This window comes from Triturus cristatus, chromosome 6 (assembly GCF_964204655.1).
Source record: "Triturus cristatus chromosome 6, aTriCri1.1, whole genome shotgun sequence".
NCBI lineage: Eukaryota > Metazoa > Chordata > Amphibia > Caudata > Salamandridae > Triturus > Triturus cristatus.
In genome coordinates this window covers 393,116,168-393,135,926 of record NC_140589.1, presented here as the reverse complement: position 1 = coordinate 393,135,926, position 19,759 = coordinate 393,116,168, and the positions used below count along the sequence as shown (strand labels likewise).

At 47.5% G+C, this 19,759-nt stretch overlaps 1 protein-coding gene across 1 annotated transcript in view; it reads right to left on the bottom strand.

Annotated features, from left to right (window-relative positions):
- Positions 1–19,759, bottom strand: part of SH3YL1 (SH3 and SYLF domain containing 1) — a 483,838-nt gene that overhangs the window by 161,485 nt on the left and 302,594 nt on the right. The gene's annotated exons all lie outside the window — the stretch shown is intronic.

The window sequence follows — 19,759 nt, the reverse complement described above, 5'->3', positions numbered from 1 at the left end:
ACACCACACCAGTTAAAATAAAATATCCAATATTTTTATATATTTAAGACAAGACCAAAAGCGATTTAAAAAACAACAATACAGTACTTAAAAATCTTCAGTTATCAAAATATGCTTGAAAAACAGTTCCTTGACGTCGATAGCTCCATCCGGGGCTATCACTGCGTCGTGAACAAACAAATCCAAACAGTTGTGGCTGACCGCGGCGTCGCATGCCAGCTACAATGTCGGGAAGACCCCCAAACAGTACCTTTTAGAAATGCAGGGTGTCAGCGACGTCTCGCTGAGTTCCGAAAGCACGGATTCCACAGGCATCGGTTCTGGAGGTTGGTGTAGGAGTAATCGAGGCCCTCAAAGTCACACGCATTGCAGATCAAACTCCTCTCTGTTGAAGTCAGGAGCGCTGACGTCTATAGGCGTCGGGGGCTGTGGTGCGAAGTGCAGCGGTGCGGTGCCCTCAGGTCGCGGTACGAGCAGCGGCTCGGTGGCGGCGTCAGATGGCGTCGCCAATGAGACCAGGGTCGCAGTGCGAAGTGAATGTGGTGCTCATTGCGGTGCTGGCAGGTCGCGGTGCAAGCAGCGGCATAGTCGTTGCTCAAGCGCTGTTGTCTGGAGTCGATGGCGTCGGTAGGCCAAGGCTGCGGTGCGGGATGAGGCGATGCATCATGTAACTTTACAAGTGGAGCCCTCCAACCACGGTGCAAGCAGCGGCGGAGATTTTGGCGTGGAGCATCGTCGTCGGAGATACCAAAGCGTCATCGCAAAGCGGTGCGGAGCCCACAGGTTGCAGTGCGAGCAGCGGCTCGCTGGCTGCGTCCGCAGGCATCGTCAGTGAGACCAGGGTCGTGGTGTGGCGTTGCGGCGGGGCCCTCTGCGGTGCCTTCTTGGACATGAAGCTGGCAACGGTGTTGTAGACCGCATCAGGTTGCTTTTTCTTCTGTTGCAGCACAAGACACACAGTCCCCAGTGCTGAGGGTAGAAAACCTTGAAGTCTTTGCTGTTCCTGAGCCTTCTTGAACAGGGGGCAAGCTCTACCCCAAGCCCTTGTAGAAATTCACAAAAAAAAGATTGCAGAAAGTTCAGTCCAGTCCTTTCACTGCCCAAGACCGAAGCAGCCACTGCAGGCCAACACAGCAAAGCACTCTGCAGAGTGGTAGTTCCTCCTCACAGCTTCTCCAGCTCTTCTTCTTGGCAGTCTTCTTGGTCCAAAGGAGTTCTAAAAGTCAGGGGTCTGGGCCCCAATATTTATATCCCAAAATCCTTTGATCTCTTAGGCAGTGTGTGTCTGTTCCCAGCCAGAACCAGTTCTGCCTTCTCTGGTGTGACTCCCTGGCAGGAGGTGGAGACGGTATGGTCACAGGCAGACCAGGCCCTTTGAGGTGCAAGGAAATCTCCTCCCCCTTCCCCAATTGCAGCCCAGGTCTATTCAGCCCTTCCCTGACCCACCTAGACTATCTGGAGCCACTCCTGCTCCCCAGCCTTCTGTCATCCAAAACCCAGACAAGCAATCCACATTCCAGCAGAGACACACAGGATGACTGAGCAAGAATATACCTACTTTCTAAAAGTGGTATTTTCAAACACAGAATGTAAAAATCACCTTCACTAAAAGATGCCTCTTTAGATTCTGAGTTCAGGCATACTTAACTTTATTTTTCTACTTTATTCCCCAGGAAAGTTATGTTTATAAGATGATATAAAAAAACTCCCCATAAAACGAAATTGGCTGTAGTTCACTATCGGGACATGCCAAACACACCAGGGCATGTCCTACCTTTCACATACACTGCACCCGGCCCACAGGTGTACCTTGAGCCTACCTTAGGGGTGGCTGATATGTAAGAAAAGGGAAGGTGAGGTACTGGCAAGTATGTGCACTGGCCAAGTCGACATAGCAGTTACAAACTGCACGCAGACTCCGCAATGGCAGGTCTGAGTTACCTTTTACGAGCCGTTCGTGTGGGTGGCACAATACTGTGCTGCAGCCCACCAAAGGCATTTGATTCACAGGCCCTGCCACACACAGTGTACTTTACTAGGGACTGACACATAAATCATACAGGCCAATCATGGAAACGGCAATCCATAACACATTTTACCACAGGAGCACTTGCTCTTTATCACTGAGAAAAGTGCACAGAAACACGAAACCAGCACAAACAGAGTCTGAACCGGGAGGTCAGAAAGCAAAAAACTCAGGGGAAACATGCCAAAAGATGCCAAGTCTAACAAGGGACAATTCTGCCAAAGTCCCCGTGAACTGTTCACTCTTCAGGGTTCATCACTGCCTCCTACTCTTTTTAAAGTCCCAGTTAAACCCTCATCAGGTCTTTTCAGCTCTTGGCCATTTCATATGTTAACGATGCTCAATCACCAATTAGTGTATATTAAAAGGCCTCACTCAATACTAACTTTTATTGCTTTAGGGCTGTTCAAGCTTCAATAAGCTCCAACTTCCTTTTTTCCTATTGGGAGAAGACAGAACTCTTACTCACAAGAAAACATAATGACAGATGGAATGGATCTCTCTGCTCCTTTATAGGCACTCCGACAATCCAATCCAACTGACACATCAAATCTCAAGGCACAGATACTGATTAAGATTCACCTCCTAGACTACAAACATTGGGTTACTTCTTCATGCTTTCACTCTCTCAGACTAATCAGTAAAATACTTACTCTTGTGCCCAAGGGTAATCACGCCTAAGTAATCTCAGCATGTGTGATTTAAAATAGACTAGTAATAATCTAGATTTGTGGCTACTTGAATAATATCTAACAATGCTGCAGGAGATTTAGAACATGACATTGTAAACAAAGTTTTCCTACAGAAAAGCTTGACATCACAGAAGCAAAAAAGGGTATTCACTGGCTTCGGCTACATTTACATTCACTACCAAATATGAGCGTCATCATGCCATGGATGGTAAAAACATGACATGAATTACCACAATTGTCCAAGGGCCAGCTTAATTTCATGATGTCAATATTGCAATATGCTAAACATTACCACTGTTATAACAGGACCAGCACTACACCGGGCACCATATTGACAGACATTTCATCAATATGGCACAAATTACCCCTATAATGCTAGGTGCATCATCACACCAATACATGGGCACAAGCATGCCATGGATGCCCACAAAATACCAATACATCCTGCTATTAGATCACAGCCAGCATTATTCTAGGTATGGGCTCCACCATGCCAGGGTTGCCCAGGTTTGCCATAAATTACCATCATTACGGCAGGGCCAACATTTTACCAGGAGTCAGCAGTGGCTGATCACCCTTACACAAACAAGAGGATTCAAGTGCACTCACCAAGTTTATGCTCACCTCAGACTTTTGCAGAGATCTGAATACTACAGTACAAATCCTGGCTAGGTAAACTCAGTTTGTCATCATTCGGAGGATGGTACATTAAGTATAACTGAAATGAGCAACTGCAACATTTGTTACTAGCAATGCTTAAAAATAGCAGATGTATGTGTGTATGAAGTGCTATAAAAGCAACAAGTTGAATTTCAATACATTTCTTTATAGTTAACTGCTGCCTGCTGCGGCCGATAACACTTTAACTGTTTGCCTCACAATTGCTGAGTGGCTCAATGTAGGCTGTCATGCTGAGCTTCAAAATCCAATAATACAGCATGGCATGTTATAAATCACACTTATTCCATGATTATCACTGGGCCTGAAAATTTTGACCCTTGTGCAGGAGCCCGTTTAGTGAGGGGTTGGAGTTACGAGTTGTGAACATTTCGTGTACCTGTGAAATGGCTAAAACTACAGCCATGCAGGACCAAGAGAGCAAAATACCTTTCTCAACCAGCCTGTCGAGACAATAGTACTTCGTGAACGTGTGCACTGATATCCATGTAGCTGCCTGAGAAATATCAAGGACATGCGTGCCAAAGCAATGGAAGCAGCCTTGGTTGAGTGAGCTTATAGACCTTCTAGAGGCTGCTTCTTGATCAATGCACAGCAGATCTTAATGCAGAGGATTATCCATCAAGAGATGGACAGTTTCTGGGCCACCCGTTTTTCTTCATCCAGAAAACTCCACAAATAGCTGATCATCCACCTGATGTTCTCCGATACGATCAATGTAAAAACGGACTGCTTTCTCGTCGAAGGAATGGAGTCTTTATTCCTCTTACGAGGGGTGAGGCGGAGAAAAGAAGGTTGGAAGTTTGATGGCTTGTCCCACATGATAAAGTCATCAACACTTTTGGTAGGAACAAAGCTTGAGCCCTCACCACCAGTTTGCCCAGAAAAAAAGGTAGAATAGGGAGTTTGGACCAAAAGGGCCTGAAGTTCACTCATTCAGTGTGTGGTTGTTGTCGCAACCACAAGGCTCTCCTCAAGGTGAGTAAGAGCAATGGACAACTGTGGATCGGTTCAAAGGGGTACACATCAGAAAAGTGAGAACCAAATGTAAGTTCTACTGTGTTACTGCAAAGGGCTTTGACGGAAACATATACTATAAACCTTTTAAAAAACTCATCACAACTTGTGATTTGAAAAAGGGCAGTTGGTCTGACAAATGCAAGAACATCGAGAGGGCTGCCAGGTAATCTTTAACTGTGCCCAGAGAAAAACCATGCTGGACAAAAAACAAAGCAAACAATAACACATCTGACAATTTTGCCTGCAACGTTCAAACTGTCTGGTACCACAACATGCCACAAACTTGTCCCAGAGACCTGCATATACAAATTTTGTGGAAAGGCGCCTGGCTACCAGTATGACAATGACCTCATCAAAAGTATTCAATTGAACTGCTCATTCTCCACACATAGAGGTGCAAATACCACAGGTTTAGGTGCAAGACCCTCCCCTACTGCTGCGACAAAAGATCCTCTTGAAGTGGAAGCCTGATTTGAGGAGAAATGCTCAAGTCCCTAAATTCTGGGTATCACACTCTCCTGGCCTATTTCAATGCCATGAGGATGACTTGGGCCCAGTCGTTCTTGATTTTCTCCTGAACCTGTGGCAGGAGTTGCAGAAGGGCATACAGGAGTCCAGTGCTCCACTCCAGGCAAATGATTATCCGAAAGAAAGCCTTTTTGTGAATTCCATCATGCAAAGGTACTGATATTGGTGTTCTCAGCAGTGAAGAGTTACAGCCAGTGTTCTCCCCACTGTTGGAAGATACCCTATAGCTCCTCTGGATGCACTTGCCATTCGTGATCCACTACGCACCTCTGGCTGAGTTTATCCGCCCTGGCTCTTAAATATCACGCAAGCTAATTTATCATTATGGTAATTCCTGGACAATCCAACCAGCTCCAGAGGTGTGGTGCCTCCTGGCACATGACCATGAACCTTACCCCATTCTGCTTTTTGAAGTACCACATGGCAGTGGTGCAGTCTGTGAGAATTCTACCAGCCCCCCTCCTTTGATGAAGGGCACGCAGGCCTACAGTACCAAGAGAGTCGCCTTCAACACCAGCAAGTCTATGTGGATGTGGATTCCGCTGAGGACCAGAGTCCTCTGATCTCCACCTCTTCCAGATAGCTTTCCAAACCCAGCAGCGCTACATTCGTTAATACTATCAGCTCTGGGAGGGGCAGGGGGAGGGGTCTGCCACTGGCCCAATAGTAGTTGAGCAGTAACTACTACAGATTTTTTTGCAGTCTCCTAGGATAACTTGAAGGAATCCAAGGGGTTCCGATGGTATTTGACAGAGTTAGACTTTAGGTCCTACTGATGGGCTTCTATGTGCCTTCAGGTATGAACAGTATGCAAATAGGCCCAGCAGCCTCAGAGTCACTCACTTAGACCCAGGACAGGGGTTGAAACATTGAGATCATAGCCCAAATGTCCTGTATTCACTGGTTCAAAGAAAAAGCTTGGTAGGGCACCCTATCAAGGATGGCTCCAATGAAGCAGAGACTCTGCGAGGGAGTCAAGTGTGACTTCAGCAAGATGACTGAATACCAGCAATGTAAGGATGTTTGCCGTTTGTCTGGAGGTGGTCCGCAATGGACAGTTGTAAGCACGCGTTTAACAGCCAATCATCGAAGTAGGATAAGACTGGTAATCCCTGAGCTCTGAAGATGTGTTGCTACTACTGTCATAACCTTTGTGAATACCCATGCGGCACTGGTGACACTGAAAGGCAGCAAGGGAAACTGAAAGTGCCCATGTCTCATGTTGCACCACAGGTAGCTACTATGGGCCTGCAAGATAAGAATGAAAATAAGCATCCTACAGGTCCAATGCCACCATTCAGACTCTGGGATCTAGAGCAGAAACAAGTTGGGCCAATGAGAGCATATTGAATTTGTCTTTGCACAGGAAGACTGAAAGAGGGAAGTGCTGATATCACAGTAAACAAGTCCACAGGAAGGTGAGGTTACCAGTCTAGCAGTTTAACTGGCTAAAGACGACCGGAAGGGGAACGTCAAGACCGACCTTAAGGGCACGGAGCGCTCAAGTAAAGGTGGTTCGCTGCACAGAAGTGGAATGGCGGAGGAGCCGGACGGGGACTAACCATTGGGAGTCGGGGGAAGTTGAGCAGGTGGTAAAAGAGTAAGAAGGAGAGCCAGGAAAGGAGGAGCTAAAAGTCCAAGCAAGGGGGACACGGCAGGACGGCAGCCTTCAGAGACCAGAAACGCGTTGACACTGTGGCCTGGGACACTATGACCCTCATCCAGGGTTGTGGCTGCAGGCAAGTGGCACTGTGTTGGTTTTGAGGATGGGTTGACCTGGAGGAACAGTGGAGTCCAGAAGGGAAGAAAGCCAAGGACCAGAATAGTTGGTGAAGAGGTGGAGGGCAGACAAGCACTAAGAAAGGCAATATTGGTGACGGAGGCACTTGGTGTTTCCCTCTTGAAGGAAAATAAAGATTAGACTCAGAGTTCCCCCCCCCCCCAACCCCCCTCCCGAGGTATACACCTTCTTGAGGGACTGGAGATCACACACCCATCAGGAGGAGTCCGGACAAATCAGAGACAACTTATTGTGCCCAGAAAAATCCTGCAATACATGAGGAGACAACCTTTTTTTCAATTTTCTCTTTCCCTTATTTTGACCTTGCATGTAATTATAAATAAACAACCTTCCATGAGTGAATTAAAACTACTGTGGTGTTTGCGTTCTCATAACAGCGGTGTCAGAAGTGAGATCCCTTTTGATCGCAAAACGCTTCATAGCCACCATAGATGACATGATCACACAACTAGCGGAAGGGCAGAGAAATCTACAGCTGTTCTTAGAGCATCAGGCGCAGTCCCTTCAGCAGGACAGGGAGCCTTTGCAAACTGCGCTCAAAGACAAGGCCTTCTTAATCACTAAAAACCAACAGGTGCAGAATGCCGCGATATTACACCAGACAGATGTTATAGTCAACAAAAAGGTTCACCCAAATGTCCAGAGTACAGTCTCGCTGAGATACCAAGATGGAGAGGATCCAGACTTCTTTTTAAGAATTATGAGAGGGTCACAACCACCATCGCCTGTCCCCAAGGAACAGTGGGGAAAATGCGTGGCAAGTGCAAACAGCCTATCAGGCTGCCAAACCTTCTGGAACCACCCCTTACCCAGAAATTAAAAAAACTATCCTGGAGAGGCTGGGGTATGATGTGGAGTAATATCGAGCAAAGTGTAGGAAAAACAATGGAGAACTGGGGACAATCCTTGTGCATTATACTACTGGATCTAGGAAACAGGTGGCTCCAACCCACTCGATCCACCATGGAAGAAGATGTGAAAGATTATTTCAGGAAAATTCCCCGGATGCCTTATTGATTTGCACACAAGTGTGGGTTTGACAACACCCAAACCAGACTCCTACCATGGCCATTGAGTTAGCCTGTGTATACCACAGATCACCTGAATTTAAGACCCATTCATCCATGGGACTGAGTTATTACAGCCCTAATACAAAAACAAAATCAGCAGAACAAAAACTGCACCCCATTAACAAACCCTAAGTAAACAACTGAGGAGTAGCTTAGCACAGGGGCCTCCGTGTTTGTTGCACAGAGTGTTGCCATATTGCAGGAAATTGTCAACGAAAAGCCGATAGACCTGAGCCTTTGGAAGTAGGGTTTAGTAAGGGGAATGTGTTACGTATGACAAAACCATCTGAAATATTCAGGAAGTCTGTAGTCATGAATGGGAACTCAATTACACATTGATTAATTCTGGATGTCATTATTCTTTTTAACACCCTAAACTGGTAGGCTTGAGTAACACGAAGACAAATGCAAAGGTGGCTAGAACGTGTGTACATGGGCACAGAAAAACCTATCCAACATCAATAATATCCTTAAAGGTAGATGGAGAAGAAACAGTCCTGGTCATAGGGATTATCCTTGATTTGGTAGAGGATATGATCCTGGGAACAGACCATCATAATTACACTGTAGCTCAGGAGCCCAAAGGCCAGAAAATTGATTGGTGGCGATCCGCTCCATTTCAAAATGCAGACTGGTAAGAAAAGATAAAGGAAATCAAAACGAGAGAAACAAAGAGAGACAATGCTGTTTACGCAACCTTTATAGCAAGCCAATAAATGTCTTTATCTACAGATGTCAGCTGGGAACACCACTCAAGTTTTGGGCCAGCCTAGCGGGAGGATAGTAATCTAGAATCTGCATGGAAGCAAGCCAGTAACAAAGAGAAAGACCTGTTAGGGCCTTACTTTCTAATCAGGAAGGGGTTGTTTTATTGGTTGATAACAAAGGATGAGAGAACACAAATGAAGTTGATTGTACCTCGTCCATTTAATACCCAAGCAAGTACTGCATTTGGCTCATTGCTAGGACCGTGGGAGGCGATTATGGAAGAGAGAAAACAGAAGCATATTAGTCGGAAAGGTTTTATTGGCCTGGGGTCTTCAATGACAAAGAAATTCTGTGCCTCCTGTGAGCAGTGCCAATTGATCAACCCCTCTGGTGTCATTAAAGCACCCCTACAACCCAAATGATATTCCATTTCATTGGGTGGACATGGATCTTGTGGGCCCCTTATTGCCGTCCACTCGAGGATATCAATAAATATTAGTATTTGTGAACTATGCAATCCATTGCTCTAAGGCTATACCATTAACTAGCATTACCACCACAGTGATAATCCAAGCCATGATCACTTTCTTTTCTCTGGTTTGGCTTCCTAGGGAGCTACTGACAGATCAGGGGCCTCCCTTTATGTCAAAGCTAATGGCTCAAGTTTGTAAAATACTGGAGGTACAACAAATAAGAACGTCCATCCCCATATCATTCCCAGTTGGATGGTCTGGTGGAAAGATACAGCTCCACAATTAAAACTAGAATGCAGAAGATGATCAAAGAGATTGAGAAAGACTGAGATAAGAAACTCCCCTCAGTCATATATGCCATTCAATGCCATACACAGGGCTCAAATGGGTTTCGCCCCATTTGAATTGCTATTTCAACGACAGCCCTGAACAGTGGTAGACATGGAAGTTGAACACTAGAAGACCGACAAGAGCAGAAACTTACTAGACTATGCGACTACCATAACAAAATGTTACTTCCTCGTGGGATCAAGTCTGTGAAACCCTAGAAAAAGCCCAAGCGCATCAGTGGGTGTCATATGAAGCAGGTGCCAGAGGCACTGGAATTATGATGTAGGAGAGGTCCAAATTTTGCAACAGGGTTGAGTAAATTATGGTGCAAGAAAAGACAAATTTTGCAGAATAATGACCCACATTTAGTGATTGTATTACTTCATTATTTTGGTATATTTAAACTTGGTAACATGGTCTAGGTATTGGTTGCACCTTGTTGGTACCAGTTTAATACCCAAATATAACAATAAGCAACATAAAGGTGACCAATCCAGCTTTGCAAAGGGCCTTCCACTGTGCAGCAAAGCAACACGTGCCACTGCATTTTTATTAACTTATGGACCATTTGAGCTAGAAACTATAATTTTGGCTTAAAATCTGCAGATTATGTGGCAGATGATGGATTATGCAGCACATGCTGCAAATTCATAACTATGCGAAAATTGCCACAGCCAAACCATCGCATTATTCCAGTGGCCCTGCCTATGACAGGCAAACCTAACTGAAGTAATTTCCCACAAGTTGATCAGGTCCTTGTCTTCCTTCCTTCTTCTGACAACAAGGTATTAGCTAAGTGGCAGGACCCTTACACGGTTCTGGAAAAGATTACACTGGTCACTTATAGAGTAACTGTCCCCCATAAATCTCAAATAAGTCATTTACCATATAAATGTATTAAAGAAATGGGAAGCTTCAGAAATTGGAGCTTTACAAGATAATACCAACTTTTTATGTGTCACGGATTCAGAATAATTAGTTTTCTCCTTGAGCCGGTTGGGTTGCAGGCAGAGGTCACCATGACAAATGTAGGCCAACAAATAAGACATGACCAGGAAGCAGAGTTGTTCAGAAATACTCACACTTGTTCTCTGAAAATCCAGAGAGGATCATGATATAATCGTGATATAATCACAGGCACACGGTGACATTAAAACATTAAAGTGTCTCTTTATCAACATTGAATGGGGAATCATCGTCAAAGGGGGTGCATAAGAATCTTCTGCTTTCGTTCCAGGGGCCCCATATTTTAGTCCATTTGCCTGGGCATCCCCTGCCCTCAAATACCACCCTCTCGGCCTGCATGCACCAGTCAATGTCCTCCGCCCAGTCTTTGTGTCGGGGCACAACTCCCCTTTTACACGTTCTGGCTATAATGTGTTTTGCTATGGTACAGCCCAAAGAAACCCACATTTGTTCAGTGGAATTGAGGTCAGTGGCCTCCCAAATATTTAAATTACAGAGTCGAGGAGAGGGTTCTATAGATTTCTGACATATTCGGGACATAGTGGACACAAACTCACTCCAATACTGTTGAAGAACTGGACAGTCCCACCACTGGTGCAAGAAAGTACCCAAGGAGACACAGTCCCGTGGACAGAGCAGGGAGATCTTTAGACCCATTTTAACAAGTGCTGTGCTGGTGTAATAGGCCCTGTGGAGTATTTTAAGTTGTATACGCTTAAAGCGAGAACAGATTGCCACCTCCCTGGGAGATGCCAGGGCCGCTCTCCAATCTTCGTCAGGTAAGTCCCCCAAATCATCAGACCATTTTGCACGGAGTTTATCGAGAGGTTCAGGTAAGTTATTGAGTAGTTTGCGGTAGGTCAAAGAGATGGCCTTATCCGGAAGCTAGTCGTCTACAAGCCTATCTTCTAGAGGTGAAGAGACAGGCAGATCGAAACCCTTTGGGTTGGCTTTTCTTAACGCACTACGTGCCTGAAGATATCACAACGTTTACCCCTCATGCAGCTAGTATTTTACTTGCAACTCACCGAATGGAACCACCGAACCCTTCGCCCACGTGTTCCCTACTGCAGAAAGACCAATCAAGTCCCATTTATCAAATCCAGGTTGACCTGAGTGACAGGATTCCAGCAGCGGAGTAACCCGCGTGATTTTACCCTTCCAGCCCAGCACGGCCGTTGCTACGTGCCAGATCGAGGCTGTGGTGGAGGTCGGGGTAAAGATGGGTAAATGCTTAGGACCCCCCCATATAACACCTGCAAGTAATTGCCCGCCGCCATATTGAACCTATCCATTCTGTACGCTGGGTCTGTAATGGGACGGTGGGCCCAGTGATTAAGGACCACTAATTGTGAGGCCCAGTAATACGTTTTAATTATAGGGAGAGCAATACCCCCGTCGTACCACCTGCGGGTGAGTTTGGTCAGGGAAATTCAGGGCGTGCCGCCGTTCCATAGTAGTGAGCGGACCTCAGAATCAATTGTTTGGAAATATTGAGTCGGGACGGGGTAGGGCGTATTCTGTAGGGCATAGAGGAAACGGGGAAGTGCCATCATTTTGAAGAGGGCAGCTTTACCCAGTAGAGTAAGGGGCAGTGTCTTCCAGTGCTGCACGTCAGCCCAGAGGCGATGCAGGGGAGGGAGAAGTTTCTTTTGGTGGAAGACATCTGCATCTCTTGTGACAGATGGCCAGGTAGCGAAAACGGTCTGTGACTATGCCAGCGTTGAACCCCCGAGAAAAGCCGTGGGAGCTCCCCACTGAGGACATAAATCAATGACTTGTCCCAATTGATGGTGTAGCCAGAGTATTTGTGGAAGAGAGTGGGAATATGCTGCACCACGTGAAGTGAAGGTCGGCGTTTGGCCAAATATAAGAGAATGTCATCGGCGTAGAGGGAGATCCTATCCGACCAATCCGGGGCCCAATTCAGTCCACGGATAGAGGGGTCACCTTTGATCCACAATGCCAAGGGTTCTAGGGCCAGAGCGAATAACAACGGTGACCGGGGACAGCCCTGCCTCGTACCCTTCCCCAACTCAAAAACTGCCGATCTACCAACGTTTACCGAGACGTGAGCCAGGGGTTTAGCATACAAGAGACGCACCCAGGAAATAAGACATGGGCCAAAGCCGTACCTTTCCAGAGAAGCAAACAGAAAAGGCCACTCCATCATGTTGAACGCCATTTTAGCGTCTAAGGACACAATTACTGCGTCTTCTTGTATGGTGGGGGCTCTGCCCAGCACTCCGAAGAGACGGCAGAGATTGAGTGCCGTATTTTTAGTCCGCATAAAGCCGGATTGGTCCGGGTGTATTAATTTATGAAGATGGGGCGAAGGGCCAAAAGTTGGGCCAGGATCTTGACCTCTGGGTCGAGGATGGAAATCGGTCGAAACGAACCACAGTGGTCCGGGGGTTTCCCGTTTTAGTGTATGACCGCAAAGTTAGCTAATCCCTCTGTTTCGGGCAAAATTCCACACTCTACACTCTCATCATACATCTGCATGAGAAACGGAGCCAGCACCGAAGAGACTGCTTTGTAGAGCTCGATTGGAAGGCCACTAGGAGACCCATGGCCTTCCCGGATTGCAACGCACCAATCGCCTTAGACACCTCCTCAGGAGTCAAGGCGGTGTCAAGGTCTGTGACATCTTGAGGGTCCAATCTCGGCAGAGGGAGGGTGGAGAGCAGGTTGGCTGCTTCCTCCTGCGTGGAAGTGGACGTAGGGACAGAGTCACTCAAAATGGTTGGCAAAACTATCAGAGATCCCATCCCGGTCGCATCGTCATACACCATTAGGAGCCACAATTTCAGCCACCCACCTGTTGGCCAACTCTGGCTTATCTAGCCATGCCAACAGTTTACTGGCCTTCTCTCCAATTTCATATACACGACGAGGGGTTTGGTAATGCGCTTAGGCCGCATCTCTAGCTATATCACTATATTCCTTTTGTTTCACTGCAAGTTTGTGGGAAGTGTCGGGGGAGGCGGATGCGATCAGTTCGTGTTCAAGATTGGCCACCTCTAATTCTATATCCTCCAGTTGCTTACGTTTCTCCTTCCGGTGACCCGCCACTGCGGCCACCGCACACCCTCGAATAACCGTCTTATATCCCCTCCGATTAGACGAAGCCCTCATATTCTGCGAAATAATCTGTTGTGGCCTGTACCAATTTATCCCGTATCTCCAGGACCCGAAGATACCATGGGTTGAGGGCCATCTCACGACGAGAGCGAGAAGGCACACCACCGTAGTGAGCCAGGATAGGAGAGTGGTCAGATATACCCCTGGGCAAAAATGTGATGTCACTTGTTAGACCTGGCACCTTGGCGTGAGTCTCCCTTCCACTTTTTTGTCGCTGTGCCTCATGTGTTTTGCTGGTGTTAGCTGCTCAGAGCACTGTGCCACTGCCAACCAGTGCCACAGTGCAAGTGCTCCCTATTTAAAATGTATATGTTGGTTGGATTCCATGATTGGCTTATTTGGTTTACTGTCAGACCCCAGTAAAGTGCACCAGGAGTGCCCAGGGCTTGTAAATACAAATACTGCTGGTGGGCTTGCAGCACCGGTTGTGCCACCCACAGAAGCGGCCTAGTAAAATATGTCTAAGGTCTGCCATTGCAGAACCTGCGTGCAGTCTGGTACTGTCATGCTGACTGGGCAAGTGCACCCACTTCCCAGTCCCTAAACCTTCCCTTAACTTCATATTAGTCACCCCTATGGTAGGCCCAAGGGCAGGGTGCATTGTAAGCATAAGGTAGGACAAGCCCCGATGTGTGTGGCATGTCCTAATAGTGAATTACAGCCATTTTCGTTTTTCACTATTGCAAGGCTACCTGTTCCCATAGGCCAGAATGGGCTGTCAGAATTGTTACATCCTATGATCCTAACAGACCCAGGGAACATGGTAGAAATTCGGGTTTAGTATGCCTGAACTCAGAATAATAAAATACATCTTTTAGTAAAGTTTATTTTAATATTCTGTGTTTGCAAATGCCACTTTTAGAAAGTTGGTATTTGCTTGCCTAACCATTTCAGCCCGCCTCTGCTATGATGTGTATCTGCCTGTCTGGTTTGTGTGAGTGACAGGGCTGGGGAAACCCAGAGGGACAGGGCTAGGTAGCCTGGTGGTGAATAGAGAGATTGACATCCAGATGGGTGGGCTGTGCTCTGCCACCACAATGCTGGCTCCACCTCCTGTGGAGCGGCTGATGTCTCTGCCCTGCACCCTGAATAGAAGGGCAGAGTCATGTCAACAAAGTGCTCAGGAACTGGTTTGGACTGGGCAAAGGCCCCTCTACCCCAGAGGAACAAAGGAATTAGGGGTATAAGTATTGGGACCCTGCTCCCAAGAAATTAGATCCTGCTTGACCAGAACAACCTCTGCCTGAGGATAAGGAACTGGGAAAGCTGTAAGGAGGAGTACTGTCCCTGACCTGGGGGATTGGCCTGCAGTGGTTGCCTTGCTGCTGAAGGAGAGGAGAAAGACTACAAAGACTTTATTTCAACTTGTGCTTAAAAAGATCTCCAAGGGCTTGGAACAGAGCTTGCCTCCGGCTGAAGTCTCAGGAACAACAGACTTCACCCCCCAGCTCCCCAAAGTTATTTGGAAGTGCCTGCTGCTCTTGTTGGGCCTTCTGAGGGACTGCGTGTCGCAAGGAGCTGGAAGCGCGACTCAAGGAGGAGAAGCGTGCCGCCGTCGGAGTTGCTGTCGTCGCATCTCGTAAAGAGTGTCGCCGCTGCAGCATCGCATCGAGCAGAAGCGTCTCGCATCATCCAAGAAGTGTCTCGCAACGCCGAAGAAGCGTGTCGCCATCGCAGCCATCGTAGCTGACGCATTGCACCGCATCAAGAAAAGCGCCTCGCATCCATGGAGAAGCGTGCCGCCGTCGGAGCTGCTGTTGTCGCATCGTGTAAAGGGGTGTCGCCGCTGCAACATCGCATCGAGCGGAAGCGTCTCGCAAATGTCGGAGAAGAGTGCCGCTGCCAAGGCCGCTGTCGTCGCATCACGTAAAGGGTGACGCCGCTGTAGCTGACGCATCGAGTCGAGTCTTCTCGCAACATCGGAGAAGTGTAACGCATCTGGAAGATCTTCACGTCTTTATTTCTTTGCACCAAAAACTTAATCGCATCAGCATCGTTGCAACACTTTTGTTGCCCTGTGTGTCGCATCTAAGGTACATTGACTTAAAGTGTCGCATTTAAGAGCTTAAGAGAACTAAGCAAAATTCTACCATCTAAAGTAACAGTATTGTGTATTTTTGTCGTTTAATGGTCTTGTGGTGACTGTATATAAAGAATTCTTATTTTTAATATAAAACCTGTGTGGTGTCCATTTGTAGTGTTGTCACTTGATTACTGTACGTGTTCACAAATGCTTAACCTATAACGCTCTGAGATCAGCCTTGTCTGCTCGCGCCAAGCTACCTAGAGGGTGAGCAGGGGTTATTTTAGGAGTGTAACCCCTTACCCTGACTAGAGGAAAGGTTCCCTGCTTGTCACAAGTACCTACCTGTGCCAACCAGAGAACCCGGATTCTAACATCACTGAACATAGAAAGCTGTGCTGCTTGGCAGAAGAGATAATATATACAAGACATACTACCATGAACCCCCGAAAGGAAGGTGTATTGCTTGTCGGAGGGGTGGTGTGTGCGCCACGCATCTACCAGTCCCATAGCTGTCAAAGTCAGACACGAGTTTACCCTGTGGTTCTCTTTGTCGGGGTGGTAAGCGAACCAAATCCCCAGCCAGGACGGCATTACAGTCTCCCCCCAGTAAAATGTCTCCTTCAGGTAGATTCAACATGTGAGTGCCCAAATCAGTCAGGGTGGAGGAGTGTAGCTTGGGGGGTATGTATAGTAAGGTCACGTTGAGGGCGCGACCCTCCCACCATCCGGACACTGTGACAAAACGGCCAGAGGGGTCGCGTGCAATTTTTTTAATCTGAAAAGGAAGGGAGGCGCATGCAAGAATGCCCACCCCTCTGGACCCCCGTGTGTAACCCGCGTGGGCAAGCAGTTTATAACCCCATCGATATAGTGCACAGTATGTGGTGCCAGAAATATGCGTTTCTTGAAGCAACACAAGGTCAGGGGTGTGGCGTTTCCGATATTGTAAGACTGTCCCCCATTTTATCCGGTCACCCAATCCATTGACATTCCAAGAGATTATTTTGAGTCGACCCAGGGATGCAGAGGCGATAGGAGTGCAACTCATTTGCGTCAGAGAACAAGAGCCTCACTTCCCACAGGGCCAATGAAGCAACAGTGCGCAATGCGACACAACACCACACCAGGAAAGGAGAATAGACGGGTCACGCATGACCTCTGGCGAAATTCAGCAGAACCCCCCGGGGAGACCCACTGGATCATAAAGGGAACCCCGTGCACAGGACCACCCCACAAGCATATCAGAAGTGTGCAAGATAGATTGTCGTATGTGCTGGTAATCCCCCTGAATTTGTATGTGACCTTGACATACAGACTGCTCATAAAACATAACAAAAATTGAAAAAACCTGTTAGTAAAATGCCCTGGAACCTCCCCCCCCCCCCCACCCTGCAATGTGGACTCAGAACTGCTCACCACCCCAATTTGCAGAGAGCTTGTATACCCATAACTAGAACCATGTAGAGGGGAACGCTACACATCCAAACTACCCCAAGCTTTGACCCCCCCCCCATAAGAACTATTACATTTGCCCAAAATGTAACCTAAAGGGTCTCGTAGCCCCAAACTCCGAACCTGCAGCTCCAATCACTCTGGGCGATATGTCCCCCCACCCCTCAAAATCAGGCCGCAATTAAACACTAACAATAATCCTAGAGCGCTCATTAGGGGAAACAACACATATGTTAAACAATAGCTGGATGCAGAGTGCACCCCCCCTCCAAAACCAAGGATCGTGGCAAGGGCCATCTTAGTTAGTGCCAGAGCGGATCACTAAATACAGGGTGGGACCCCAGTTCGTGCAAAGTCTACCAATACCGGTGTCTTAGGAACTCAGTCAATCTTTCCCCGAGGACAGTCGGATCCATGAGATTGATCTTGGGATGAGCCATCACGGTCGGCAGAGGAACGCCAACTCTCCAGCCAGTCCCAGGCTTCCGCCAGGGACTGGAATAACAGTGGCCTACCGTCTGATTGCACACGCAGTTTTGCTGGAAAGAGCATGGCATATTTTAAATTGTGGCCCCGGAGAGCTTGCTTTATTTCCAGAAAGGAGCGGCGTTTCTGCTGCACTTTGTAGGTGAAGTCTGGGAAAAATGTGATGCTTGAGTTCTCGAATTTGAGAGTTGGACCAACTCTCGCAGCTTGAAGGATGATGTCCATGTCGCGAAAATTGAAGATCCGCGCCAGGATGGGACGAGACGGAGTACCCGTCTTCGGAAGATCTCCAAGCACCCTGTGGGCACGTTCGATGGAGAAATATTTGGAGAGGAATCGGGGTTTTAGATGATTTTGGATCAAGGCTTCAACGAAGAGGTCAGCGGCCTGCCCCTCTGTTCGTTTGGGAACCCCCAGGATACGCACGTTGTTTCTCCTTGCACACCCTTCGTAATCTTCCAGTTGAGCCTCTAGGTCGGACGTCTGGGCCTGCAGTTGCCTGACCGTCATTTCCAGCCGCGTCGTGGAGTGTGTGAGTGTGGCGATAGAGCCTTCATTTGCCTCCCCCATAGTCCTCAGATCAGTGCGGATAAGGTTGACATCAATAGAGACAGTGTCGATCTTGCGTTCCAATGCCGTACGGACTCCCTGGACTGCCTCCATGATGTCTAGTAGTGTCGGGCCCCCATCGTCAGGTTGCTGCCTCGCCTCCGCACCATCCTGCTTCCTCTCAGTTTCTTCGGGCTTGGAATGGGCAAATTTAGATAGTCTTTGCATAGCGGATTGCTTGGGGCCTCTCGCTGTGGCCATTGTGTCCCGTTCCACACCTTGGACTGGGAACCGTCGGATCAGGGGAGTGTTGAGTATTGGATATGCCGGACAACAGACAAGTGAGGACAGTACAGTTGCGTACGAGCCCCGGGCATGATGTCCTGAGCGCCATGGGTCTTCCTCGCTCACCGGTGGTTTGTGGAGGCCCACGTAAGCCCCCGAGCCCAAGAGAAGCAAAGCGGCAGCCGCCGGCAGTGGGGTCTTCTCTCACCTGGTGTCCCCCAGGTTCGATCGTCTCCAACGCGCCAGTCGGCAGCAGGAGAAGCCGTGCGACTTCACGGCCGGGTCTTTACTCTCCTCCCGGCCAACAGCTAATTGTAATCGGTGACGTATCAGATCCAAAACTGTGGGCAGACGGATAATTGTGACAGATGCAGGGGGAGATTTAGTCGGTAGCCGACCGGAGCTTTATTCCAGTGCAGGCCATCCTGGGTGTTGGCTAGCCACGCCCCCTAGTATCTCCACTTTTGGCAGTTATTCCATGCCTTGGGTTGATGAGTTGTTGAATAATCTAGGTGCGACCAAAATTATGTCTATATTGAACTTGACCAATGGGTATTGGCAGATTACCCTGACAAAAAAAGCCAGGGGAAAAAGACTCCCTGTGGACTGTATCAATTCAAAGTACATTCCTTTGGGCTACACGGGGCTCCCACCACATTCCAATGCTTAATGAACAAATTGTTAAGACCATATCATCAATATGTGGCCGCCTAACTAGACGGCATTGTAATATTCAGGCCATCATGGGAGTTACACTCGGTGCACCGTAACCATATCTTCTCTGCTCTACAGACGGCTGGGCTAACTGTCAACCAACAGAAATGCTAGCCACTAATTTCAACCAGTATCTGGGGTATGTCATTTAACTCAGAACCATAAGGCCCCAGGTGAAAAAGTTGAATTAGTCAAATTCCTCAACCTCAAACAAAAGGGGACATCTGTCTTTTATGGGCTTAGTTGGATATTATCGGAAGTTCATCCCAGATGTCTCCTCCCTGGCTAGTCCCTTAAATACGCTCCACTCCAATCACCCTGACACACTGTTGTCATGGACAGAGGAACAAACCAACAGTTTTGAACTGCTGAAAAATATATTATGCCTGGATCCTGTGTTACAATGTCCCGATTTCACAAAACCCTTTGTTTTACAGACTAATGCATCAGGGTGTGTCACAACTGGATGAAGTAAAAAATGTGCGGCCAGTGGTGTATATTAGTAGGAAACTTTTGCCTCAGAACTTCATTATTCGATCATTTAAAAAGAGTGCTTAGCTATTAAATGGGAAATGAAGGCCTCACAATATTGCTTACTATAACAATCTTTTTTGTTACTTACCGGCCATGCTCCACTTGTTTGGTTGTCCAAAAATGAACTCTCAAATCGCATTTTGGGATAGTTTTTAGCCCTGTAGTATTTTTCCTTTCAGAATCAGCATAAAGCCAGCAAGTAGAAATCCAATGTGAGTAATCTGTCCCATAATGCATTGACTAAAATGGCCTGAACGTTCACTCCTGGAAAGGAGGA